This window comes from Opisthocomus hoazin, chromosome 3, assembly GCF_030867145.1.
Source record: "Opisthocomus hoazin isolate bOpiHoa1 chromosome 3, bOpiHoa1.hap1, whole genome shotgun sequence".
Classification (NCBI taxonomy): domain Eukaryota; kingdom Metazoa; phylum Chordata; class Aves; order Opisthocomiformes; family Opisthocomidae; genus Opisthocomus; species Opisthocomus hoazin.
In genome coordinates this window covers 44,530,294-44,557,918 of record NC_134416.1, presented here as the reverse complement: position 1 = coordinate 44,557,918, position 27,625 = coordinate 44,530,294, and the positions used below count along the sequence as shown (strand labels likewise).

At 42.6% G+C, this 27,625-nt stretch overlaps 1 protein-coding gene across 7 annotated transcripts in view; it reads left to right on the top strand.

The window, feature by feature from the left end:
* FAM110B (family with sequence similarity 110 member B) overlaps positions 1-27,625 on the top strand; it is a 113,394-nt gene that overhangs the window by 60,480 nt on the left and 25,289 nt on the right. For 2 of the 7 annotated variants that reach the window (XM_075416116.1, XM_075416118.1), the window contains one exon: positions 19,088-19,147. The exons of 4 other annotated variants lie outside the window; for them this stretch is intronic. The gene's annotated coding sequence lies outside the window, so the exon portion shown is untranslated. Of the gene's footprint in view, positions 1-19,087; positions 19,148-23,662; positions 23,810-27,625 lie in introns of those variants that run through there. One more of the 7 variants, XM_075416117.1, reaches the window with a different exon arrangement.

The following is a 27,625-nucleotide window of genomic DNA, read 5'->3' as shown; positions in this document are numbered from 1 at the left end:
CTTGAAGATGTTCAGAAGCCAACTGGGACTAGACAGGTTGGACTAGACAGTCTCCAGAGGTGCCTCCCAGCCTCGGCTGTTCCGTTATTCTGTAACTAGGGGTCTTCAAACAGCAGACCAAGCAGGTCTCTCAACTCTAGGCAAGGTATTTTTTTCTGCACGAGTTCTGCTATCCAGAATTTCTTCACATTTTATACCTATCCTTAGATATGAATGTGCACCTACCTATTTCGGCCTGCTTGGAAGCTAGGACAAACTGGAGAATACGGGATAGAAAAGGGAGAAGAGTAAGAGTATTTTTATATTTTTCTTAAATATACAATTTCGTACAGGTCACACTGGTTTTCTATGCTTTATGCACTTATTGGGATACTTTTCCCTTCCACAACAATATGCTATGTCTGTATAATAAAAAATGCTAGGTAAAATTGCTTTAAAGAAAGCTTTATTTTTCTTTTTCTTTTTGTTGGGCACTACTTATACATAATTACATCTTTGTTATGGTCCACATTATGTCTAAGTGGGTGCAAATCACCAAGAGGGAGATCTGCATGAGATAGAGGAGACCAAAAGGCTCTGGGTCAGAAGAGGGAGGTGCACCCTCAGCTAGTACTCTCCTTTCTTGAAAACATAGCTCAAAATTAAGTAGTAAGCATTGAAGAAACAGCCTGAGCTGAGAACTCTCTACAGGCACTTTGTATTTATGCAAATACCTTTTGGAGTCCTACATATGCATAGTAACTGCTCTGCTGGTATTTGGCCCTGTTTTTACAGCCGACGGTAGTTGTGTAGGTCTGACAGCACTGCTGAAAACTAGGCAACTGGATAAGGCAGAGTACTAAAATTACATTTAGTCTCTTGGAAGATACAAGTGAAGCACAAGGTGACCCCCAGGAGCGGTACTGGAGGAAGCTGTCCATGAGCGTCCTTTGTATCATGAATTGGATAACTGTGGGGGGAAAAAGGGATACTTGCAAAGCTCCTCCTCATGTCCCTTCAAAGCCATTAATCTTGCCTTATAGCATTAGCATGGTTTCTTTCTCCTTTTCAGTCCCCATTAAAGTCAGTTTTCCCCTTGTTTAAATGATCGCCATCATTAGTATTATAATGTTTTGGGTTGAAGACTTGTCTTTGTTTCCATCTTGGTTAAGATAAGTGACAAAGCATGCAGACCTGACGTTTTATATTTGAAGTTGCAGAAACCGTTATCTTTGTTCCCGTAAGCAGTTGGATTTTTACTATTTAAATACTTGGCAATGCAGTGTTTTCTTTTCTGATGCTCTGTGTTCAAATACGCTGTGGGATTTACTTTTTCCTGCTTATTCACAGGTCTTGACATAACATCTTAGAAATGTTACTTAGATGTTTCTAAGACATTGAAGCACTTGCAAAAACAATAATAATAAAAAAATCTGTTTCGAAGGTGAAAAAACCAATCTCTGTTTGAGAGCTTGCTTAGTTCCGTGCTTAGAACATCAGCTTCAATCACAGCCACTAGGAAGTTCTGAACATTTTTTGGGTTGTTGAATTTTCAGAAATTGATCAAATAAATCCTTTAATCCGTATGAACTGTACCATTTTTTTCCCTGCTTGTTTCATCTTAATGTAGCAGTTAGGCATTTTACACTTGAATAGGTTACTTTCTTTGGTCTATGCAACCGTCTTTTGGAAATCCTTTAGAGGTAACCTGTAGTAATGGAGAAGTTGTCTTGTCAGGTATCACGAACATGCATGAAGAAGGGATGGGTTCATACTGACAGCTTGAGTATCCCTTTGCTGCTCTTGTTCCCCTTCCTACACGTGTGTTTTAAAACCGGCCCTTCCTCTGTCTGTCCTCCACCCCTTTTCTTCCCAAGTCTATAATGCTCATATGTGCTGTGAATTTCAGTTTCAAGAACTATTTGGCCACCTGAAGCAAGAAGAAGTCTTGTTCCGTGTTTTGAGGTGTAAAACTTGCTTTTCATTTTCTTTTTGTGATGTATCTGGAAATGTCACAAACATTTGAAGTGAAATTCTTCAATAAAAGTAAGACCTGCCTGTAAATCAAGCTGCCCTGCAAGTCTGAGACAGGCTTCGTGCTGCCAGCAGCGAGTGGTAGGTTGTCACCAGTGTGACACTCACTTTCTCGTGTGGTCCTGCCCTTCCAAACTCTCCAGGGAAGAGGTGATGGAATTGGCAGGAGGAGTTCTCTTGAGCTACCTGATGTATATACATGGCGTTCCCAATGGGAGAATTTACTAGTTTTAGGGACTTGATCTCAGATCTTCAAAATGGTTTTGGCAATTTGCTGCTTCTGAAAGCAACATGTACAGGGTTGCAAGTTTCCTGCTTTTTCTCACAGCTGGAAAGGAGTTTTCATGAAGTGTGAAGGTGTTGGGTGAGCTGCTTTTGTATGACGTTTTCTTCCTGAAACCTGCTGGCTGGAGGATCCCGAAACACCAAGCCCAGTAGTGTTGGAATGACAATTGCAAGTTGCACAAAGGCAGATCCGCACCAGGTGCTTTTGAGCAGAACACTGGGATAGAGGTGTGACTTCCTGAGATGGTCATAATAGCTTGAGGTCATTACAATGTTTGGCAGCTTTCAGCCAGAGGTACCAACCAAAGCATGACCCTGTACCTTGTGCCACTGTATTAGCACTCTTGCTCTGCTACGGAAAAAACTGGAAGCTTTGTATGTTTTTATAAAGAGGACAGAAGCCCAGCTACAGTGATGCTTATGGGGACCCCGTCTGTGTTTCGTCTTAAAAATGGAGTTATCGAATTTAGAAAATAAACTGCTAATACTGAGGCTGATGAGGTTAACTTTTACTACTGGATCATTTCAGTTTTTTGCACTTGTGAGAGAAGTCAGATGGCCCAGTTACAAATACAAAACTGATACAGTCTCAAAAAATAATTGAATTTTTCTCTCTCAAAGAGCAAAACCATACTAGGTGTAATTCTGTTTCAGTCCCGGTTGTATCTAGCATGATTTTAGAATAGTTTTGGAGTCCAGGGGGATTTCCTGAACATCCCTATTTCCCATGAGCTGTCACTTGAGGTGATTTGTAGTTCTTTAAATGTACTCTCCCTTGAAAGTAAGTCCTTAAATAGTCTGCAGAAGTTTTGAATGCTGGAGTTGTCTCTGATACAGTTAGATTACAACCTTTATTTCTGTATAGTGATTTTTGTCTGTGTAATTTTTAAGTACATAAAACCAGGGTTAACATTAGTTGCTCTTTAAGTTGCCCTCTGCTCAGCTGGAATCTTGAATTTTGGGGTCTTTTAAACCCCTTTAGTGTCCCCAATATTTCTAATCAATAAAGGTCACTTTCTTGTGTAGCTAGTGTAATTGCTATTAAGTTAGTCTACTGAGAGCCTTATGTCTTAAGGAGCTGTTACGATGATCTTTCCAGACAAAGTAGCACTTATACCAGCTTCACAATTTCTCCCTAAGGTAAAAATTCTGCAATTCACTTGAATAAGAAAATGTCTTTCTCTTCCTGCCTTAAACCTGTTAATCTTTTAAAATAATCATGAAAAATGGACAATAAAAAAAGCAGTCATCAACTACAGTATTAGTGGAATAAAAACTGATCAGTCCTTCCTACCCGTGCTTTATTTCTCCCAGGGTCCCTGCAAGCAGGGGAAGCCTGTATCTTGAAGATTTTCCTGGTGTAGCGTGTCTAACATGCAGCCTTCCCTGTCTGCCCACACTGTGAAGTCTCCCATCCGTGTGTCTCATCCTGCTACTGAAGTACTGCACTGTCACTTTTCTAGCCTGGATGAAAGCAGCCTTGTCCCACTTATATCAGTGCTGAATATTGCTTGAAAGAGCATTTCCCAAGCCTGTGGCTTTGATTGTATCAGCCGTCTTTACATCTTTTTGTTGGTTCTTTCTTCTCTGTTGTACCCAGTACTGAAACTCTTGATAAGATATCCTAGCATTATCTGTCATCTCTCATTTATTATCAAAATGTTGTTTTCCCGTCTCCGTAATGCCATCCTAAGTCACCTTGTCATTACGTTTTCAGACAGTTATCTCTGTTTTATTTTACATCCTTTCCACCTGGGAAGAGCTAATACTGTTAAATCAATTCAGTGTGCTCCACTGTGTTATGGTCGTCTTTTAATTTATCTTGTATCACCAAGCAATCTTGCAAAATGGGTATTAGTAACTTTTCAATTAAGACCTAGGAAAAGGTCTTTTCAGAAGGACCTGCATGTGTGCTTGTAACAGGGCATCTGGAGAATCTGGGGACTTTTCTGTACAAATGGTAGGCAAAAGCTTGGAGCACAACAGAAACTTGCTGAGGTGTCTTCATTGATTTCAGAGAACAAGTCTAGGCCGGTGACATTTCTAGATGAGTGGATTTGTGTGTGATGAGAATTATCATCAATTAGAAAAGCAAATTGTCCTGGGAAGGTAAGTAAAGAATAATGCTAATACGAGATAAAGACAGCTTAAAGAATAATGAAATGAAGTACAACTTGTTATGGTGCTATTTGGTATCGAAGGTCCTAAACAAACTTGGTACGTCTTTTCTGGAGTTTCATAAAGTAATTTTTGCACTGTGGGAGCAAAGGTAGCTGCGTCATTTTGGAAGACTTAAAGCATTGCATTGTGGCCTCGCAGAGGGGAAGCGGCCTTCCCTCAGGAGCCGGGAACTGTAGTGATTATTGTACTTCTGTTCCACTGACCCAGCGCTTTTCTTCATGTACAAAACAGAGGTGACGCGGGTCCAACCCGCACTGTGGTTCCAAGCATTAACTAACTCACTCTGTTTAATACCACTCTGGAAATGCCAGGAAGGTTTTGTTGTTGTCCTTTCAGGTTTGGTGTTGGGGGTTTTTAAGAGATGCCTGAAAGTCTTAAGTGCAGTTTTGTTTGCCACATTATTCAAAACTGTGCTACATTCGCTAGCTCCCAGTGAAGGCAGTTGGCAATGCTACAGTGTGGTCACTTTATTAAAAAAAAAAAAAAAAACCAAAAAAAAAAAAACACAACACAACACCAAAGGAAAAAAAACCAAAACCCAAATAACACCAGACCGATTTATTGAGGGCTTTACCTAGGTTTGCACTGTTCACGTAAAACACTGGGGAGCGCATGGCTGTTAAAATTATTGGGACAGTGTTAAAAGAAATCAGCAAACTTCTGAACATTTACTGTTATTAGATATTTAGAAGAGGTCTGCAAACAGTGACTTTCTTAAGAATTTGTATTACTACTTTTTGGTATACTAAGAATTATGAGGATATGGAAAGTAATGGGTCTGTTGGAGGTGCCAAGTGAGATGTTTGTGAAAAACCATCACAGATACTGGTACCACTGATACCAGACTACTTGGTACCACAGCAGTCACAAATAAAACTCACTGGTGGTTACTTAGAGCAGATAAGTTTTGAAAAAGTACTGAGTACTGGTTTAAAAGAGGGAGAGAAAAGACTGAAATGAAGGAATTTCCTGTTTTAAGGATTGAAGTAAGCACAGGAAGCAAGATGCACCTTGAAGTTCAAATGTGACTGAGAAGTGTTTCTGTTTCTTAGAAATACAGTGGCATATTTCTTCTGGGCTTACAGTAGGGGCAGTGTTTTTTTAAAGTTACTTTATTGTAAAGGTAGTGCATGAGAGAAGCGCACGAGTACTGGAAGGGTGACAATAAATGCACAGAACTGCCAATGCCAGGCGGATTCTGGCCGTTTCCTGTTGGTGCAGGCGGGAAGCTGGGACGAAGAGGGGTCCCTCAACTGCCCCCACAGCACCCCCGGGCTGGGATCCCCTTGGCTGGGTTAAGCCGATGTTGTTGCCCTGGTGCCCTGTACCATCAGTGGAAAGAAATGAGCAGGTGTGGGTATGGCTCCTCTTCTTCTTCCTCTGCCAGCTATGGAAGGGATGGGACAGATGGCTCAGACATACCTACAATTTCTTGGCCATGTTGCTGCTCTTGGAAAGCTGTTTCTGAACCAGACTGCTGCAGAGGTTAGAAATGGTTTAATTTCCAGCATGATTTTTTCCTTAGCCTAGTGTTCTATACTGGTAACTTGAAACTTGTTGCACTGCGATGTGGTGTCACCCTCCCCACGCCCCCCGGTACGTACTCTTCTGTGGAGTGAAACATCTGCAAAACAGAAAAGATTTTTTTAAGCATAGCTTTCTTGTATCATCTCTTCAAGTTTATATAAATTATATGGACCTAGTGGCAGTTTACGGAAGAGCAGTGAAAGAATCTTCGCTTCCCGTCAAAATCCGTGTGTGCTCGTGCATATCAGGTTTGAAAATCTGAAGGCACTTGGCATGATGATGGTGTGAGATCATTGAGGCCGAAAGGTTTATGCGATTTGGCCATCGCTTCCAACTGAAACTGGTAACAGGCATGGGATTTGCTGGTAATGGTCACTGTCTCTACGTTGCACGGCCTGGGAAGAAACCTGGTCTACCACAGGAGGGCTAGTTCAGGGGCTGCTTTTTAATCTCAATTGCTTTTTAATGCAGTCATGGTTTGTAGGTGTGTGGTAACTGGGAGAAGGGTGTAGCTGTCCCAGTTGCAATTAAAAATAATCTCGTTACCAGCACACAGATGCTTTGCTGTGCCTGTCTGGTTCTCAGAGTTTTGGGGTGGATGAGTAGGCAGAGGCTGGAAGCAGGGTTGAAAGGTGAGGAGGGAGGGACAGGCTGGTGCTGGGACAGGGGGCATCCCGGGGCTGAGATGTCTGACAGCGTGGTGGCACTCCTCGTGTCACCCGCAACATGTTTCGAGGTACGTGTGCCGGTTCATTGACTGAAATCTCTTGGGTTTTTGTAGCAGTTGCTAAGCAACTGTGAAACACTTCAGACAGTATTTTCCTTCCTTAGGCTGGGACTGTTCTTGCAGCAGGGAGAGGAGAGGGGGGAGTGAGGCGTGCGGTGGAGTGGCGTGGTGGGGTGGCTGCCCAGCAGCCGCTCTCCTTTCTTCCACGCACTGCTGCCAAGGTGGTGGAGAAGCTCCCGGACTCGCACTGCACTCCCCTCACAAATTCCCAAATCTACACTGTTGCAGCAATTTCTTTTTTTATGTGCATAAATATTACCCTTGACAAGAGAAGATACTGTATTTTAAATGTTCCTCTGACAAGGAGCAAAATTTTCCAGTAAAACTTCGTTATTTGAAGGTAGGCACTGAGATGTGCAGCAAAGGGACATAAAGCGAGAGCTCGGCTGCTGCTGACCCACTGGTGCCCTTCACCCTTGGAGGACAGGTGTGCTCTCAGTGTGGGCATCCATGAAAATAACTTTAACTTCTGCACCACCTCAGCAGTTCACATAGTGTAAAAACAGCCAGGTGTGTGAACTGTTTTAGTGATTGGCATGCCAGCTATTTAGTTATAGTTCGCAATACTGACAGCAGAATTTATTATTTCCCATAAACTATGACTTATATGTAAGGATTATGTTCAGATTAGCACAGCTTGAAATTGGCTGGTGCTTCGTGCATTTTTATGACTAAAATACGATGTCCTCATTGGCAGTAATTTAGTTTTGGTGTTTGGTTTATTTTCAAGCACCTTCGTTTTACAACTTACATATTGTCGCTCGGCGGAAAGGCAGCTGTTTGGGGTTCGGAGCCACTAGTTTGCAGTAACAACTGTTGGTTCTCATCCTTATCAGTTTTTCTTTCCAATTAAGATGCAGCTGTTAGGACTTTTGGAGTCTGGGGGGATTATTTTACCTAATGATGTAAATGAAATAATCCTAAAGTAAAGATCTGTCCTTCAGAACAGCCAGGAAAAGACCGGGTTGTGAGACCTCAAAGTTTAGTGAGAAGTACCCCAGGCTGTGACTTTTTGTGACAGGCTACGTAAAAAGATCTGGGGTTTCTTTTCTCATGTAAATGGAAGAGAATTAATGATTCAGAGAAGATTATCCTAAAGAATTTTTTGCACTGCATCTTTTATACCATAATAGGGGAATGTATGTATGCTAATACCTTTGAACTTACAGTTTTCTTGTGACGTTTGGAGCTCGCAGGTACAGGGCTATTTTACTTTTTAGTGAAGAGGCAAGTTTGTGGGGTCTTTAACTTTTTTGCTCTGATACGTTTTCAGTGCTGCATGTGAAAAATCCCTGAGCCACTTTGGTATTTTAGTTCTAGCCTATAAACGGTAATCAGCAGGTGAGAAAGCTGCACACAGAAATCATTGCAGTGTATTGTAGGCTGTACAACTATGCTAAACCTGCCGTTTAAAGTTTGGAACTTGAGCGGGCTGAAGATGGTCGGTGCGAGATTTGATATTTATGTGTAATTTCACTTTGGCGCATTCATGCATTTTTTTTTTTTTCAAAAGATTATCCTGTACTCTTCCCCCAAATTCCACCCATATAGCATAAAGTCACTCATAGCTAAATAAGTGCATCCATGTTTGAAATCACATGAGTTAAACTGTAGTGCCATATATATACACAGATATATATATAGAGAGAGAGTGTGTGTACATATATATGCTGCTGCACATATATATAGAGGATATTTTGATTGATAGATTTTCCCAGGTGGAAGATCTGTTGAACGGGAGAGCAGCAGCTTCTTAATATCTTCTGGATGAGATTTTTGGAAAGGTGGAAAGGGACAGGGATCCCAGGTTCCTGGCTCATCACTGCTGCCTTGTGTGGCAGAGGAAGGCAAGGAGCAATCCTGTGCTTGTGTAACTCTTTTTGGAGGGATTTGCATAGTGTCTTTGGACACCGTTTCCTTCTTTTCCTCCAGCTTTCTGAAATAAATATTATAGACAGTTGTTCCACCAAGTTAATCAAAAATGTTTTGGCGTTACCTCTCAACCGTAAATGACAGCATCATCTAAAAGAGTAAAGACTAGTCAGCCAGGTCAAAAATAGAGAATATTTGACATATTCTCCCACTAGTAAAAGCAGGTAAAAATTCCTATTAATTTTCATAATAAAAAAAAAAATCTTTAATTTCACAAATCATTGAACTCAGTGATCAACTTAGAATGTTAGTGCTGTTGGCAAGTGATATTATAAACCGGTACATCTAGCTCTTATTGACACAACCATTAAGCAATGAATTTTTTCTGTTTTATTTCAATACAGCAAGAGTCAGGAAAGGTTCATATAATCTCCATATTTTTATGAATTCTAAGACCACAGAAATACCCCAAGGAGGTTGTTACAGCAGGCCTATGGCAAAAAATATTTATATACAATGACATGCTATCTTTTAATGGAAAATATCCAAATACAAGTCTTCAAGATTTTAATACAAATACCTGATGCTGTTTGAATAAGGACCATTGCGTGAAAACTTGCTGGGATGGATGGGGCTCCTTGGCCTCCTGGCATCCTGTGGTAGCCCTTGTTTGAAGACACTGCATGGTGTGGCCGGCTGGTGAGGGTTGACTGTACTGAGGGCATTTATTCTCAGGGTGATGATTTTTTTTTTTTTTTTTTTATGTATAAAGAAACTCAATTTTATTGAATTTGTGTGAATGTAGAACAGATACTCTGGTCTGTGTGGATGTGGTGATTGTGAAGATGATGTCTTTTGAGCATTGAACTTTATATGAGAGTGTTTTTAACTTGAATATTCTCAGTTTGAAGATTGTCTAATCAAGGATGGCAGGTTGACTTTTAGGGCATCTAGTGCCATTTAACATGCCCCAGGGCATCTCAGACAGCACAGTGGGCAGGATCCTGGTATCTTAAGAAGCTCTGAGAGCGAGGTGTCACTGTGTTTTAAGTAGTATTGTGACAAGGAAAGAGTGTCTTCTGCTTGCAAACAGTCTGCCAAAGTAAAACCGGAGACCGGATGTTACAACTTTGTATGCCAGGGAACTGAAACTACAGAGACCCTTAGCAAGTCCTAAGAACTGCTTTTTTGTTCTTCTGGTGGTGATTCTTTTTCAGCTTACGCAGGATCTATTCCTGCATGATAACCAAAACAAATTCTGTGTGTAGCTTAAAAATAAATTTTTAAAAGCTGTAGGAATAGTTTAAAAAAACAAACACAGACAAGAAAAACCCAGCAAAAACCCAAACCACCAAAACTAAAAAAGCAAGGATTTTTGTAACTTGCTTGGTCACTAACTTGATTATAGTGGATGTATAAAAAGTGGTCCATTTTGGTGGTACATTATGTTACCATGGTAACATTGACTTACTAATTTAGAAACCCTTCAGGCTAGTTTTGAGAACACTAGCATTGCACTAGTATACCAAAACATGAAAAGACGTATTGTCAAAGTAACTGCTAAAGGTTTAGGATGAGCCCTGTAGATATATGTGGACTTTTTCCCCCCCCAGTTTATATTAGAATTCACATTGTTTGTGTTATAAGAAAGGTCTGTGACCAGAAACAAATTAATATTATTTTATCTTAATGTTTGCACTGTTTTTCTTATCAATTTGTTTTATTTCCTTCTTGGAATTGGACCTGTGGGGTCCCATTGTGAAAGCTATGGTAGGTGCAACTGCTTAGTCCCTCAGCTACAGGGGGCTTCTATTGTTAGGGATGTGTGCTTCCTTGCTCCCAGTGTGTGGACCGTGTATCAGTCTCCAAGTCCTGGATAATAACAGATTCTGCGTCATCTTATTTGCATGTGATCACATATTTTTTTCCAATAGTATTGATATCAGCTGCACTTACACTCATAAGTTTTACTACCATTTTTTTTCCTGTGTATTTGAAAAAAAAAAACAGCTAGTGATTCAAACATCCTATTGGAATGCCACGTAACTAGTATTATACTTATTCTCAATAAACAAATGCAAAAAAAAATTGCCAGCAGTAGGGAGGATGAAATATTCACTGGGAATGCAAATGCCTGTTTCCATGAGACGTGTCACTGTCCCTGTTTCGTACTACATCTATTGTTTCCATTACCTTATTGTAAAAAAGATAAACAACTGAAATCACCTGTAATACTCCCTGTCATGGGTAACTTCCTATGCAGTGGGCTAATTTGTAGGCTCAACTCCGTGAACCTGTTCTCATCACCCTCTAAGGCTGCTCTGAGCCCTTATTTCTTGCTGAGGTTGGCGAGAACTGTGGCTGTGTGAGACTAGCAAGGTGTGTGCATGCGTGGGGTGCTGGGAAGTTATGGCCTTTTCACCAGATCGCATCACGGGGGATTTCTGGCAATGTTTCTTCACTCAGAGTAGCAAATACCACATGCTTTTCTGTTGCGTATCAGTAATGCGCGCACAACTGGACTTGTCACTTCTTTACCTAACTCAGTTATGTTAAGCAAACCGAGCTTAGCATGGGAAGTAAGCAGTATTTATTAGATCTCAGTTGACTTCATTGTGCAGTCTAACTAAAGAAGAGTTTTGCCAGAAAAGAAGTGACAAGAAGATTGGAATATCAAGAAATACAGTTAAAACAGAGTTGACTGAACAGTAACCTCCTTTGCAGAAGTATATTTAACCAAATCTGCTTTGTAGTGAGTTGGTATGCTTCTTGATTCATGATAATTTCCTAAATCCTTTTCTGGGGGGTGGAGGTAGGTTTTAATCTTGATTTTTAAGTGTTACTAAATTGACAGATCTGGCAATCAACAGCTAGGATTAGCAACACCAGCTTGGTCAATATCTAGGCTGTTCTAGAGTCTGAGCTTTTATAAAAAAAAAAAAAAAAAAAAAGAGAGAGAGAAAAAGAAAAAAGGGCTTTCCAGCTCTTCTGGTCATGAGGATTACTGTTAAACCTGTGAGCAGAACACAGCTGAAGCAGTCTTATCCTCATGTGTCTCCGTACTACCCAGAGCTCAGAGACATCTCACCTACCATACCAGCCTTAGAGAGTGTTGACTCTGAAGCCAAACAACTGAAGGCTGTTAAAGCTTCTCATCTGAACGCGCAGCCAGCGTGCCTGTGTGCATCACTGCTCTGCAGGTCAAGGGGAAAAAAGCCCCAAACTAAAATAACACCATGCTGTGTTCGTGCCAGTATTTCGAGCTTTCCCGTAACCATTAATGCTGTGCAGGTATGAATTTATAAGGAGTTGCCAGCGCTGTGAGCAGGGCATGTCAGATGCAGATACTTACATTAAATTAAATAGTTAGCATTAAGATTTTTAAAGACAATACTGAATAAGCCTACAGGAAAGCATTTACGTTTCTCACAATTAAATACACCCAGAGTTGAGCCAGGCTATAAATGACGCTTCTCTCCCTTGTGTCCGCACTTCTTATTTTGGGGGGAAGGATGTTATTTTTATGCTGGCTCAATTCTCTATCCTGATGTTGATGTGCCCCTACAAGCAGTTGCACCAGCGTAGCCAGAGGGGTGTTTCGGAGGAGAGATAAAGGTGTCTCTGCCATGCAGGAGGTGGGCAAGGCCACCTCCCCGCTGGAGCGCAGCTCCCTGCAGCCTGATGCAAACTTGGAGGGTGCCTGCAGTGACCTGTCTTCCTCGCCGTGCCTCGCCTCTCGGCAGCCTGACCCTGCCCAGCCGAGATGTCCCCTGTCCTGGTGATGTGCTGCTGGGCCAAAATGGCCTAGTTTTATGTCAAAGAGGTAACACTCAGTGCTGAAACAGTACTTGAGGAAGCTGGTCTCAGACTGGGATGGGCTTCAGACCAGATTTTGGGGTAAGGTTGGGGCTCACACCCATGCTGCTGAGCCATCCCAGCTGTGTTTCAGCTGCCCACTGCTCCCTTCCCCCTGCAAAAGTAAATAAATATTTAAAGTTTGAATTTCATCACCTGGCAAGAACAATTTCATATTTCCACGTGCTCCGTTCCTTCTGACTCAGTAACAGCAACAACGGCATTTTGGTATTTTCTGGAGATAAAAAAAAAAAGTAATTACTGTCTATCTGGTTTCACCTACTTAAATCCTCTTTGTCAGAGTACATTTTAGTTGAAGAACTTGTGTCTTACCTGAGGACTCTGTTTAATTTTCCCAGTTCCACCTCCCTGTCCTGCTTTCGGCTGCGATAGCATTCATTTTCTTCCCAGTAGCTGCTGTGTTTTTGATTTAATATGAGAAGAATGTTGATAATGTACTGATGTTTTTCATTGTTGTTAAGGAATCAAGGACTTTATTTCAGTTTCCCATGTTTGGCTGATGAGCAGGTGTGCAGGAGCTGGCAGGGAGCACCGCCAGGCAGCTGGACCAAGCTGGCCAGTGGAAATATTCCCTACCATAGACATCATGCTCGATTTATGAATGGGGATTGGCCGGGGGCTAGGGATCCACAAGTTCCATTAGTTCAATCTTTTCTGTGAGTTTGAACTTCTTCCATGAGTTCAACGAAATCTATGAGTTCCACAAAATCCATGAGTTCTGCAATTACTGCTCAGGGTCTGGTTACGCAATCAGTCGTTGGGCAGTGAGAAAAAATTGTATTGTATACTGCTTGTTTTGCATATTCTATTATTGTTTTTCCATTGTTGTCTTATTAAACTAGTTTTATCTCAACCCACGAGTTTTTCTTATTCTCCTTCCAATCCCTCTGCGGGGGGGAGGAGCGAGTGAGCAGCTGCGTGGTCCTAGTCGCTGGCTGCTGGGTTAAACCACGACACTCCCTTTGCTACTAATTGTATTTTTCAGAGATCTGAGAGGCTTTTTGTGTCTGTGGTTGCTAGAGGACCAGTATCTCAAGGATTTTGGAGCTTGAACTAGCATTAGGGTGATGCTGGGAGCAGGTACCCTAGTCTAATTGATTTTAGAGGGGGTTTTGGTGGGTTTTTTCCTTCCTTTTTCTTCCAGTTTTGTGTTGTGGGTTTTTTTTTTCTTTAAGACTAGAGTATTTGCCTGCCTGCCACTTGAGGAGACTAATATGTAAAGAAAAAGCCGAGGCCTGCCTGTGACAAAAGCAACCACCCGCTGTTGTGCTGCAGTGCAGAATGTGAAAGCAGAGGCTATTTTGTTTCTTTCCACACCCCCAATCCAAATGCCTGCTCATGGCCTCCTGCAGACCTGCTGCTGCAGGCTGTTTGTGGGCCAGTTTGTGAACTGCTGCTATGCTATGGGCAGCTCAGCCTTCTCTCCATATCCCTTCACCTGGAAGGAAGGCTTGGGTGCATCACCACCAGGGTGTTGGGGCTGTCCCTTCCCACGACGGTGGGATGCTCTTACCTGCAGCCCCTGTGCCAGTGTCCCATTCGGCACTTAAGGTTTAGCTTTATGCATTAGTGACATACAGACTGGGTGGATTTATAGAAGAATGACCCAGGCTTCTTTTTCAAGCATGTTATTTTGGTAATTTTTGTTGTTCTGCAAAGGCAGCGTGCATGCTCCTCATGCCAGGGTGTCTTTGTGTCTGGTTTATCCTAGCTTTCCTGAACACCTAAGAAGTTTCTGTGGTATCTTATCCACCCAACGATTCTCCTCGCTGGGAGAGAGGCAGCTTGCAGGGCTGCTCATTCAAAATTTCAGTTCCTGCTGTCCCATGATTTTATTTACCTCTGCATTAATATTTGCCATGCCTGATGGTTTTTTTTTTTTTTGCTGTTGATGTTAGTGACAGAAGTTGCATGTTTTCTCGCAGTCTAGCAAAAGAATAGACAGAATAGAACTGTTTTCAGGACTGGAATTAACACACCATATGGTGACTACCTCACCTTTGTCTTGTATTATTGTTTACTGCAGAAAAATTATTGGAAAGAGTCTTTTATTTCCAAATGCAAGTCATCTTTGCAAATTGTTTCTTTTTCTTCCCTGGGTTCCTGTATATTGCGTGCAGAGGCCCTGTTGTTCTTAGAATAACAAATAAAAAAATAACTCCTTGGGTGCTAAAGGTAACCCAACTGTAACTCTATAAAAAATTATTTTCTGCTACTTCTTACATTTGAAGAGCAAAGTTGTTTAGTATTCCCAGTAGGCTGGTATCTCTTGAAGCATCTATTTTTCTCAAATATGGCAATATAATCTCTGATCCATGTCTCTGTTACTAATGTTTTCTCTTGTTGTTTCTCCTTGGTTTGCTGCTTCGTATCGCTTTATTAAAGAAGTCAGTCTAAAGTTATGTAACTTTAATTCTGGGCTGTTGGGTTTTTTTTTCTTCAAAATAGGTTATGTTTCATTTATGCCAGTATTTTAGGACTTTAAGTCAAAATTGCTTCAGCAAAAGTAAGCTGATGGGTAATGTGATAAAACTGGATTTAACTGTTGCATCTTTCTTCAAAAGCTTTGTCCTGCTTTGCCTCTCCAACAGACTTTAGTTTTATCTTTTCTAAAGTAAACTGATGATACAGAGGGAATTCAGGTGCTGTATGAACCACATTCAAATTAGGAAGAGCTGAAATTACAAGTCTGGACAAATATTTAAAGTTCAAAAGAATCCAGAGAGGTCAGGAACATAAAATAAAATGCAAAACTGTAAGTAACTTTACAAAAGGTAATCCCAAATAAAATCATTGCAAGTAACGGAGAGACTTTGGAAAGGGTAATGTTGGAAAAAACTTTGGAATGATACCAGCAAGGGGCTGAAATACAGTGGGGGCAATATTACAGCTGCTGGCCGTATAGAGATGCCCAACTGAGCATACTGCAGGGGAGAGCAGCAGCTCTGAAGGCCTGATCCTGACCCCACTGAAGTTGGTGGAGGATCCCTGCAGATGTTGGTTGGCACTGCAACAAGCTCTATGTTTCTCTTTTGTGGACACCTTGAATGGGCAGTCAGCTGCAGATGCTTTATTCCTTGGAGGGGATCAATGGTGTTGGAAGGATCTTAGGAAAGAAAAGCAAAAATGCAAGAAATAAAATTGAAGTACAAAAAGAATTTTCAACATGGATGATTGTAACGAGAATCAGGGATTCACAGAGACAAATATAAACAAAATTTCTTTAATACTCATTTTGTAGATGCATAAACCGCCGGGGAATGATCTTCTACAGAAACTGGAAAGAGATTCTAGCACTTGTGGTCTCTAGTACTAGATCTAGCAATTCATTAGCTAAGAGATGGCAGAGAATAATCGTCAGTTGCCAGGGTAATGGACTAGAGAAGGGCTCAGCTCTTTTTCCAAATGTCTGTGATTCCTAATTGCTTATTAGCCTTTTATGTGTGTGAAAGTTAGAAGACTGTCTGTCGCACTGATTGTCCTGCAAACCTCTCATCAGAGAAAAAAAATTGTATCCCGTGAATGAACTTTTCTGTTTCTCTAAAAACCTATTAGCTGATTTAAATTACATGAACTCTACTTATTATGACAGGTCTGGCTTCTGTTGTCATGATACAGAGATGATGCTGGGTTTTCTTCCATTTATAATTTCATTCTCGGGTCTTTCATGTAATCTGTCTTCATTTACATGAAGCTGTTTTTTTTCCCTCAAGTTGGATCTGTTCTGATACATCTCCCTGCTATGTTTTATAAAAATGGAAAATCGTCTTCCAGGTAAAACATCTGCTAATCTGTGGATTTATCCAAAACTCCTTAAAATAAAGTTTCTTCTCATACTGTGACCCATCCAAATTGTTTTTCTCCTTTGTGAATCATTTGCCCGATGCCAAGCTCGGCTGCGTTAATTGCTAGCGAACATTCGGTAGGTGTAGCTTCTCCAGTGATCTCTCTGTTAATCTTTGGCTATGCCTAAAGCCAGTGGGCAAAAATCCTTGCAAGTCATCTTCCCTTGGCTTGCCCGAGCCACCTGTGCTTGGAGATGCCCACGGGGGAGTGGCACAGCTTTGAACTGGTAGGATAAGAATTACGGGGTGAGCTAAAATGCCTCGTCCGTTGCGCTTTGCCCCTCTGGATTCATGTCTAGTTGAACACCTCAGTTGTGTAGGATCTGTTCTGCTGTGAAAACATGCTAGTTGCTGTGTTGCACCAAGGGTATAATCCTAATTTTTTCTTTTTTTTTTTTTTTAAGGAACTACAGGAGGGAAAAAATCCCCTGAATGTGGAGTCCAGTAACTAGAGAGCAGGTTGAGTAGACGCAGGTGCAGGGGAGCTGCCAGAGCTTGCCCTGCTGCGTTGTTCTGGGACGGCTTCAGCCGCTGCGGGAGGCTGGGTGCTGGGGTTTGCTCCCCCTCCAGCCCTCTGGGGAACAGCAGAGCCCCAAGGGAAAAGAGGGTCGGGGTTTTCCGCCTTTCACCTTCCTCTGGCGCGGGACCCGGCTGTGTTTCTCACCGCCCTGCGGTGGGCAGTTAGTTCCTCAGGGAGTTCCACTCTCCAAGTGGCTGGGTCGGCTGCCCTGCGGGAAGCTGGGTGGGCTGCCGGTTTGGCACCCGAGGTGCCGTATTTGTCATCAGTGAGGTCCGGCCTCTGCACCCACTGCCCGCTGGCGTTTCTCAGCACCGAGCCAAGGAGCTGGCATGGCAGCGAGCAGCCTCTGGCGCAGATAACCCTGATCGCGCACGCTGCTGGCGCAGCTCTGCTTTTCCTCGGGTGGGGGCGGTTTCCACCTGCCATCGGTCCTCCCTTCATGCCCCACTGCGCAGGTGGCAAGCGCGGCTGAAGCACGTGTGTTCCTGCAGCGTTGCCTCCAATGGCAAACTTCGGGAAAGTGAATTCCCTTCCTGACAACCTCGGCCCTTGCTTGGCATCTTCAGCACTAAGTATCTTCTGTGCTGACTTGAATTGCACTGGGACTGTTCTCATTCGAGACAGGAAAACAGCCAAGTGTGGAAAAGCACTCCGTCACCATTCCCTGGGATCGGAGCAGCACGGGTGACCTAAATTTGCAATGCTCTGCGCTCCGTGGCTGATTCGGTGTCCTCAGGCCGCAGCCTGCCTATCTGCTGCAGCTCCAGACCCAGAAGTGCTGTTGCTGAGGAGCAAGATCTCTGCCATTTTCATCTACTGGAATGCGGGCATCAGGAATCTGTAACAAAATGGAAGGAACTCGAGAAAGCAAGAGAAAGAAATGTGAAAAAGGAGGAGTTGTACATGAGAAGCTTGACCGAAGCACAAGAGCCTGCATTTTGGTCATATGCTGGGGTGTGTTTCGGCAGTTCAGTTTGTTCGCTTTCTAGAACAGGCATGAAATCACTATATTTGTGTATATGGATGATAATAACGGGTTACAAAAGCAACATGTTAGGTTTTTTGGGTGGGAGGGGAAACCAATAGCTGCCTGAAGGCTAAACACTTCCATTTTATTTCTTTCTTTAGTTGATTTATTTCTCCACCGATGCTGGAGAGTATCTTCGCAGTCTGCGTAAATTGATGGAGCGGGTGGCTGGCTGTGCTGGGTGCTGCCTCTGGGTCGCGGCTGCCGCCGTTCGCCGCTGTCTCTCATGCACGCGTGAGCACGGGCACACGCGCACGAGGTGTAGGAGTGTGAGTTTTAGGAGCTCTTGGCAACAGCCCCCACACATGCCGATCGTGATGCCTGCTCGGAGAAAAAACAGAACAGAAAAAGCCAGGGAGGTTTTCCTGAGGGATAGTAAGAGGCAGCTTGTAGAAGCATGAAAGAAGAAAAATTGTTTCGGTTGTTTTGGTAGGTGTTTCGAACACAACAGAAGTGAGGGTTTGGGGTGGGTCCCCCCACCCCCACCTTCTTTTTCTTAATTATGGGAGGTTTCTGGGTGGTTGTGCTGGTTGAACAGTCCAGAGGAAAACAGCAGCATTCCTGCAGGGGCTTGCAAGAATTTATATTGGGTTTTGCTGACACCTCTTTTTATATCGGAGATGGCAAAAATGTACTGACATATCTGGTCTGTCTGCTTGGGAATAGGAGATTTCATTTCCATATGCATCCAGTCTTGCAGTGGGTTTAATAAGTTGGGTTACTTATTTTAGCTTATCTGCGCTTCTCCCTTCTGCTGGAGCTGATCCAGAAAAGGTCTTGAAAGCAAAGGTGTTTTGGGGGAGAGGAGATTTGATTTGCGTTACAGAGGAAAAATTGAAAAGTCTTACAAAATTTGATGGCTGGATTTGATATGCTATAGTTTTAGTTGGTCTCTAAGTGTTTTCTTCTGCTCTCTCCAAATCCTAGTAATCTGTGGGGTTGCTGATCCTCTGTTATTTTTATTCTTTGATAACTTAATCTAGGAACTGAAGAACTTCTTTAATGAACAGGTTCCCTATCTCTGGTAGTGTTTTTGACATTTGTCACTTACTCTTATCTCCTCCTGCTGTGAGATAAGCTCTGTTTACTCTTTGTAAAATATTTTACGTTATAAACAATGACATTTTGCATAGGCTCTTCATCTTCCTTTGCAGGAGTTGGTAAATATGCTGGGGAGGAAAGCAGTGATTTTTCTGGAGTTCGGGGTAAAACAGGTAAATACTATAAACACATACATATATATGTAATATAAACTTTTTTTACATTTCCAATGATCTGTTTTCAAGTTTTAAGTTTCTTCATGCAATACTGCAATTAATGGCATTTCAGTTGTTCATTTTCTACTACAGCTACTGATGATGAATGAAAGAAGGTAAATGAATCCAAGTGCACAAAGGAAAGCGTGCTGTTTTAGAAGGGTTAGTAAGAAACTGTGAAAAAAGATCACAAACTTTTACAGGAATTTTCACTGACAGCCTGGTATATATTTATCCTCCAGTGCATATATGGCATCACGTGAAAAAGGTAGTCTGCTACATTGATGTAAGTTGGTGCTTCACTGTGAAAATGTAGCACATACGGATTTATTTAGCAGTTTTGTGGATTTATTTAGCAGTTTTGTGGGTTTTTTCCCCCAAGTTATTGTGCTTCTGTATACTTAAACAGAAATGCACGTATGTATTTAGGTCTTGCACGTGTACTGATGTGAATTTCTTCATAAATGCCAGTAGTTGTTCACCTTTGTGCACTGTGGAAAATGGGTATAGATTCATACTTGTAAATTTTATTTTGGTCTGCTGAGAAGAAAATGAACAGAATTACCCAAAGGCTATGCCCAAAAACCAGAATGCTACATGTTTTTCCTGAAGTCCTGTAGCAAATAAAGAAAGCTAAGAGAAACTTGGAAAAAGGAATACAAACCATATGTAGTTGTTTGTTTTAAGTTTTGTTTAGTTCTGCCCAAATTTGTGATTTTGACAGATTTTTCTTGTTGTCTTTTACCTCCCATACATTTTAAAATACAAAACTTACAAACCTGTTTTTTTTAATGTGCCTACTCACTCCTGTTTTATCTTATCCCTTTTGCTTTTGTCCACATATTTTAATCCAGAACTCATAATGGTATTCAAGCTTTAAAAAAGGTTTGCAAAGTCAGTGATTTAGTGCATGGTTTGTCACTTTTAATTTCATAACGGCTGTAAGGTAAATAAATAATAAAATGTTTAGAGCACAAGGGCAGACAGTTTTTCTGATAACCACTTTCCATATGATATTACAGCTAAAAAAGAGGGAACGTGCTGAGTTTCATAATTCACTGAAGTTTGACACTTCGAAGGTTTGTATTATACCAGCACTTCATAGGGTATAGATGGGGCTGTTTCAAGTTTTGTTGTAAATCTGTTTTTACAAGGCTGTAACGTTCTGTAGGCTACTAAAAATCACTGTAGGATCGAATGTGTGAGATAAAAAGTTTGGTCTTTTTAATAGATTTTAATGCTCAGGGCATTTTGTCATCTTAGATGTTTTTTCACCAAAATTTCATTGTTCTTGAACTTTGGCAGAAATCTTAAAACTTGTCTTCATGTCTGAGGGAGGAGGGGGGGAAAAGGAAAAAATACCAAAAAAGACAACCTAGAAATACAAGACTCTCATCTGCACAGTAACGTTTAGAGTATCAACATGAGCTTTTGGCACTGGAGAAAAGGGCATAAATATTTGGCGTGAAACGTAGTGTGATAATAACTGATAATGTTTTCACTTGGTTAGAGCACAAGCTTCCCCACGAGCTACAAAGGATAAGCTGTACTTCCCAGAAAGTCAGCTTTTCTGGTAGACTGCCACTCTGCACTGCTCGTCTCTCCTTGTTTAAAAAGTCTGGGATTTTTTTTTTTTTTTTTTTTTTTTTAAAAAGTGGGAGAGGAAACAGTCTGACCTGAAATTTTGAGTTTTCACTTAGTTTTTGCATAGTATCATTTGAAGGATTCACCTACTTGGTGACATAAAGTGGAAATGCTGTGTTGTTAAAGTGACCTTGATGCAAGGCTGTGCTGTAACGACCTTTCCAAAAACTTTGGTCCCTTCACTTTGCGGTGGTGGTGCAAGACCAGTTAATAGTTTCACTCAGTAATACCACATTAAAATTACCCTTGATCTTTGTAACTTACACTAGTTTTGTTCACTGCTGGGGTAGCCCTTTCTGCCTCGGTTATCTGGCCTGAAAGGAGCGGGATGCCCTGTGTGGGGGTGACAGCCAGCCCTGCCAGCAGGGCTTTCAGTGGCCTTCTCTGGGGGCAGAAAATAGGTGTGAGAGCGATAACCGTAAGGACAGGAGGGACCTGGAGCACTGACCTGTGAATTTCTCTCCACCATGGTCCTTCCCCTGCTTCTGTGGGCTTGAAGTCGCCTTAATTTCCGTAGCGAAGCGTAGTGAGCTTTCAGAGGGTCGGGGGTTGGTGACGGTAGCATGCTCTCTTTTCCTAGGTCGTGGTTTCCCGAGCGTCTCCGACATTGCTGTTCCCAGGTTTTTCCATGCGCAGGGCACATTGCATTTTGGACAAGGGCACACAGTTATTTTGAGTTTGTGTGTAGCTCAGCTGCCAGGATGGACACTGTGCTGTGCTGTGCTTATCTGGGCCAACAGACATAACCGGGCTTGCGTTGCTCAGGTCCACAGGAGACCTGCCAGGAGAAGAAGGGGAAACTAGTACAGGATAAAAGCAACTCGTAAGGATAGCGTGGGCTGCCACCTTGGTCCTGGCGAGGTGGCTAACAGCCAGGTCCTTCTGTCTGGCTCCCACACGGCCTTAAGCGCAGTTTAAGATGTGCTGGCTGCTGGTCTAACGTTGTCATTTTTAGGCAATTACAGAAACTTGTGTAAGGATTCAAATGAGGGGGAAAAAAGGGATTCTTCAGATATTTTAGGTATTGCTTACATTCTGGATCTCTAAGTAGCTGTGGTCTACAGCCTTCCTCCCACTTAGACAAGAAAATCCCTTGTCTTTCCAGTAGACACAGCTGTTTCAAGGGAGGGAGGGATTTGCCTGTGAAATTTAGTCTCCTTCAGACATACTCTGTGGAAAAAAACAAGGCTTTTTATTAGAGTCATTTTTACTATAACCAGACCTACACTTGAACACTCTTGCGTCTTGTATTGTTTACCCATGTTGTCTTAAATTGAGCTTAGAACTGCTAGGCAGCCGGGGACTCGTTTCCCTAGCTCTCGTCCATGAGAAATTACTGGAGAGGGAAGAGAAATTCCCCCAAGAAGCAAGGCAGGGACAGGAGCTCAGGTTGGGCACACCAGAGCTCCTTCTAGAGAAAGGGAATGAAGACATCTTAAGTTTGGTGGTATGAATACTCTGCTGACCTCAATTTACATGCTTTGAATCCATGTTGTGCTGAGGTCATTCTTTCTGAGGCAGGGCGGTTGTTCAAGTGTGCAGTACTGGGAGCATGCACGATAGCAAAACCCTTTCATAATGATGATACCTGGTTGGAGTATATTTGGTTGCATGTCAGAAGCATTAGATGTAGGAGCTTTTGCTTTAGGAAGCGTGAAATAATGTGCCTTCAGGCAGCTGTGCAGCTTTGGTGTGAGGAAGACTGTGGAGGGTGTTTTCACAGGTGTAATAAGAAAAAGCGTGTGCTCATTTTAACCCTCTGTGCCTTCGGTAGTTTCGTTTCAAAGTACAGAAGCTGTACTTTATCCAGTTTCTGTTACTAGTGACGGTTTAGTTAAGGGGCAGAAACACGGACAAGTTTGAACACAGAGCAGTTATTTGCTTTGTTTCTAATGTGCGTTGATATCAGCAGTGCGCGGTGAGCTGGCAGCACAGCAAGTCCTGTGATAAGAGTGAATGTGTGGGCAATAGGCCCTCCCCGTGCCCCAACTTGAAATCTTCTGGATATCTCCTGCTCTGAATGGGGTTAAACGTAACTGAGGTACGTTGTTACGTATAGTGAGAAAACATCTGAGTGATTTTTCTTCTTGAGAGGTGCTGTTCGTTTGTGAAGGGGGAGCAGGGCAACCTGAAACTTCTCTGTGTCAACACCGTGGAGTGCCTGCTTGCGGGTGCCGCCTCTGCTTGGATTCTGGAGGTCACCAAATAAAGCCAGGTTTAGACATATACATTTTTAATGACGTAACCCTTTGGGGGCGGCTTTGTGTACTTGCCTACTACCAGATCAGAAAATAGGAGTAGTCTTACTAAGCCCTTTGCCGCGTTTGTTGAGGTTGTAGAAGCACAGCAGCGAGGTTGCTTTTGCGTTGTGTAGAAAGTGAGCTCTTCCTTGGAGATCTGATTATTTTTACTTTCGAGTGTGTGTGTGGATTTAACTAAAGAACATGTGTTCACACAGTTGTGCTATTTAAATTAATGTGGGGTGACTCAGTGTGTATTCACTGCTGTCATCCCACAGCGACTGCGACAGAACGTTTTATTGTCTGAAGACAATGCTGCTAATGGTAGCATTAAAACGGCATGGTAGTTTCACAAGACGATACTCTGTTCCCAGAACTGCGAAGTGACTAAGAGATTTGCCATTGTCAGAGTGGGGGACAGGAGCTGACCTGCAGCGCAAGCAGCACCCTCCGCTGCGGCTGGGCTGGGCTGCCTCTCGCCGCTCCCGCTTCCCGGGAGCTGCACCAGGGTTTGTCACAGCCGCGAGCGCTCTGGCGTTCGGCTGTGCTGATAGCTGCCGTAATGCAGCTCCCTCCCGGGGCTGTCTTACCCTACGCTGCGTTCATCCAACAGGCGAGCCGTCCACCAGCAACACCCACCTCCCACCCCGTCCCGGCGAGCCGAAGCGGCTGGGAGGGCACACACCACTTCTGGCCACCCCTTACCTATTGCTGCTGCCGTGCTTGGCCCCACCAGGTATGTAGGTTGCTCAGAACTCAGCATAGGTTTAGTGCTTTGCAATTAATAAGTTCTGGATGCTACAGCATTCCCATAATGTATAAAACAACGATTCAGAAGTGAAGCATTTTACATGAGTCGTGCTTTTCTTTACCATGAGCTTTGGTGGAGGGATTGTAGGATGAAAGCAACGTGGCTGCGGTGACTAGCGGAGGGCAGCAGTGCCGTCTTTGTGACTGAGGTATAGCTTATAAATGCAAATAAGTTTTCAGTACGAAATTAATAAATATTACATATATGCTATTAATCCTTAGCATCATCTCTTACTGTGTAAACGTAACAATTACTTCCTTATCAAAAGAGTTGGTAAGATTGCTTGGAACTTGAAAACATAGGTGCAGTGGCGGGAGCTGTATATACTTATTCTTTCATAGGAAATATTAAAAGTACAACAGTTCCACCCTCATAAGTACACCTTTTCAGTGGGTTCCTGGTATACTGTTATAGTAATCACGTCAAATAATGGCAACATAGACAACGTCATGAGAAAATAAACTGAAGAAGAGATTGTTGGTAGTGCAGAGACACTGGCTGGGAACCTCACCACATTGGTAATATCATGGCTTACATACGGTGTGGACACCTGCAGCGTAAAGCCCTTTGGAGATTTGTTAATGAACAGGTTGGTATTATCATTGCAAATTTTGCTTCATGTGCATTAGTAATTAGCAGATAAGATAGCCATGAATCCGGGCCCTGGGATCTTGCACTGAACATCTGCAAGATGTGCAGCCACTAAGCAGGACTTGCTTCTTTAATGACTCCCTTCTCCCAGCAGTGTTGCCCAGCAGCCACGGACAAAGTACCAGAGGGCTGCACTTTGGTTTCAGTACCTTCCTTATTAAGTTGTGCTCATCTCTAAGATGGATGGTTTTAAAATGTAGTTTGTGTTTGATTGGGATACTGAAGAAAAAGAGCTGATTTAAGGAAAATGACATGGGGGAAGAGTTGCATGTTTTAGAATCTTGAGATTCCAAGCATCCTTCCTGTGAAAAATGGGAGCCAGTTTCTGTGGGGGTTTGCTGAGTTGCTTTAGTTTGTTTGTTCTCTGTCAGTTTCTAATAATGCTATTATTTATTTCCACTATACAGAAAAAATGAGTTTGGTGACCTCTGTTGCTTGGTGTCTGCTAGGAACACTGTCTCAGACTTGTATCACTACAAACATTTGTATGTTCCTGCCTGTACTGTGGGCAGAAACTTTGGGGAGAAATAAACAGTTAGCTTAAATCAAGATTGTTTACATATATTGTATTTTCGTTTGACAAAGTCGTTGCATGGTTCTGCCTGATGTGATCTTCTGTGAGCTGCAAGGAGCAGATCACGTCGTTGTTATCAAACTGACTAGTTCAGTCGATGTGGTACGTACCACAGAACTTTGAATGGGACCCTCGACTGTTTCCCTGCCTAGTACGTGTTTTGTGGCCCCAGAAAATCTCCACTGATGAGACAGTTTCTAAATAGCCATTTTGGTTATACCCACCACATGGTTTTGTCCCAGTGTATCCTGCATGTCCCTGCATAGCTGTATCACCAGGACAGTATATTTGGGGCTCCTGTAGCATAATGAATATTACAGCATGCCAGCCAGGCTTGCACAGAATGGCACAGCCCATCAGCCCCCCTGTTTAGCTTCTACTGACAGTTCAACACCGGCATTGGCAGCTTCTTGTCCTTCTCGGCCCTTTCCTGACCTGATTCCTAAATGCTGTGCACAAAGAAGCCCTGCACAGCACTGCCTGTTAACAAACTGCCTTGCTAAGTATGTTACAGGTGCCTGCTGCTAAAAGGGAGAGATCATGCATTTTTTTTTTTTTAGATAGTCCTTCTCTACCTCCTCATGTTTTCTTGATTTCCTCAAGTCATCCTGTTTTGCGTGCTGTTGACAACTAAATCGCTGAGAGATGCAAAAAGCGGAAGAGCTGAGGAAATGCCCAGTGCATACTGAGAAGCAAATATGTCAGTCTTTCAAGAATGGAAAAAAGGAGCGCCAGAAAGCAATGGATATCTATGGTGATGAATTTTAACATGTACATTGTAATATTTATTACTGTCTCCCCCATGTTTGGGTCACTTGCTGCTGAGGATAGGGTGAGGCATAGAGACGCCGATTTTTGGTACCGCTGAAACAGAGATAGCAAGATAAAATCAGAGAATCATGTAGGTTTGAGGGGGCATCCAGAGGTCACCTCGTCCATCCTGCAGCCCAAATTGGGTCCAACTGGATCAGGTTGCTCAGGTCCATGTGCAGGACAATCTTGAGCATCTCCAGGGATGGAGGTACATCAGACCCCCTGGGCTCCTGTTCCAGTGTTTCACCTCCCTGACAATGAGACTTGTGGGTTTTTTCCCGTGTTATAGAGCCAGATTTTCCCATGTTGCAGCTCTGGCTGATGCCTCCCCCGCCCCCCTCTGTGTGTCTTAGAGGACAGCCTGGGTCCCCTGCTGTCAGGCAGTTGCAGACAGTGGGTGGGTACCCCTGTGCCCCTCGCTTGTTGGGGCTGAGCAAATGCAGTGCTCTCGCCCTCTCTTCTTATGCTCCAGCCCTGCAGCTCGCTGTCACGGGTCGATACGGTTCTGGCACTGGGCAGCCAGTGCTGCTCCAGGCCCCGTGTCTATGGGACAAGCTCTCTTTTTCCTGTGCTGCATCCCAGATGTACTCCAGAGACTGGTTCCTTTTTTCATATCAACTGGTCTTAAGCTCTGCCTTTTTTCTACCTTTTTGTGCAACATCTCCAAAAAAGTAACATTTTCAGATAGTTGCATGTGGTATGATGTCACACCAAATTATATGTATGGGAATACAAAAGCAAAAAGCAATCGTTATTTCTTAGCTCAGTTATTTTTATCTTTAGGAATGTCCATTCTTACAACTAACCCCATCCAGCAAGTCCTGATCCTGACTTTTTTTCTTGAAGAGCTTAAAACTTGTTGTCTAGTATAAATTCAAATATTCTGCAGTCAAATGTAAACATCCAATCCAGAAAGGTGGATGCTACTACAGATCCAGGATCTGGCTGTAAATCATATTCTGTTAATGACTGAAGTGGAAGAATGGTGCTTAACCAGTGTCTTCTGCTGCTTCTGTATTTTATTTTTTTTTTAGATTTGATTGCCCCTGGTATTTCAAGAGCCTTTATACAGATACTGTATACTCCTGCAGCAAATCCAAACACAGTTTAACAGGGCAAAGCACAGTTGGAGACTGGCTCGGTGCCCAGAGTCTGCTTTTAACCTCTGCAAAGGCCCTTCTCTTTCTCAGCAATGCTGAGCATAGTGTAGATCCAACATTTTTTAACTGAGGGAGAAAAAAAATAAAATTTTGAGATAGAATTTCTAAATCTTAGTGAGCCACGTGTTATGGTACCGGCCTGAAAGAAGGTATCAGTTTGTAAAGATTCTGAAATAGGACCATACATATTGTAAACATCCAGATTAATGACCTGTGAGCTAAGGCACCTTATGAATTCTAACGTAATTTTTGAAGATAGCCATTATCTTTCAGGTGAAAATTCACACGCAGTTATTTTTTGTATGTATTCTAAAAGCGTTGTGGTTTCAGAATATGTAATATGAAGCAGGGGTTTCAACTTTTTTTTATGTGCAGACATCATTAAATGTTGTCTAATGTATGTATGAATTCTGTAGGACAAGTTTAGACTTTGGATAATACGTTTTCATCTTACAGGTATTTTTGAGAATTCCTCTGGAATAATCCACGGGCTCATCAAGGAGCTATTGACTATAGATTAATACAAATAGTATGTCGAGAGAT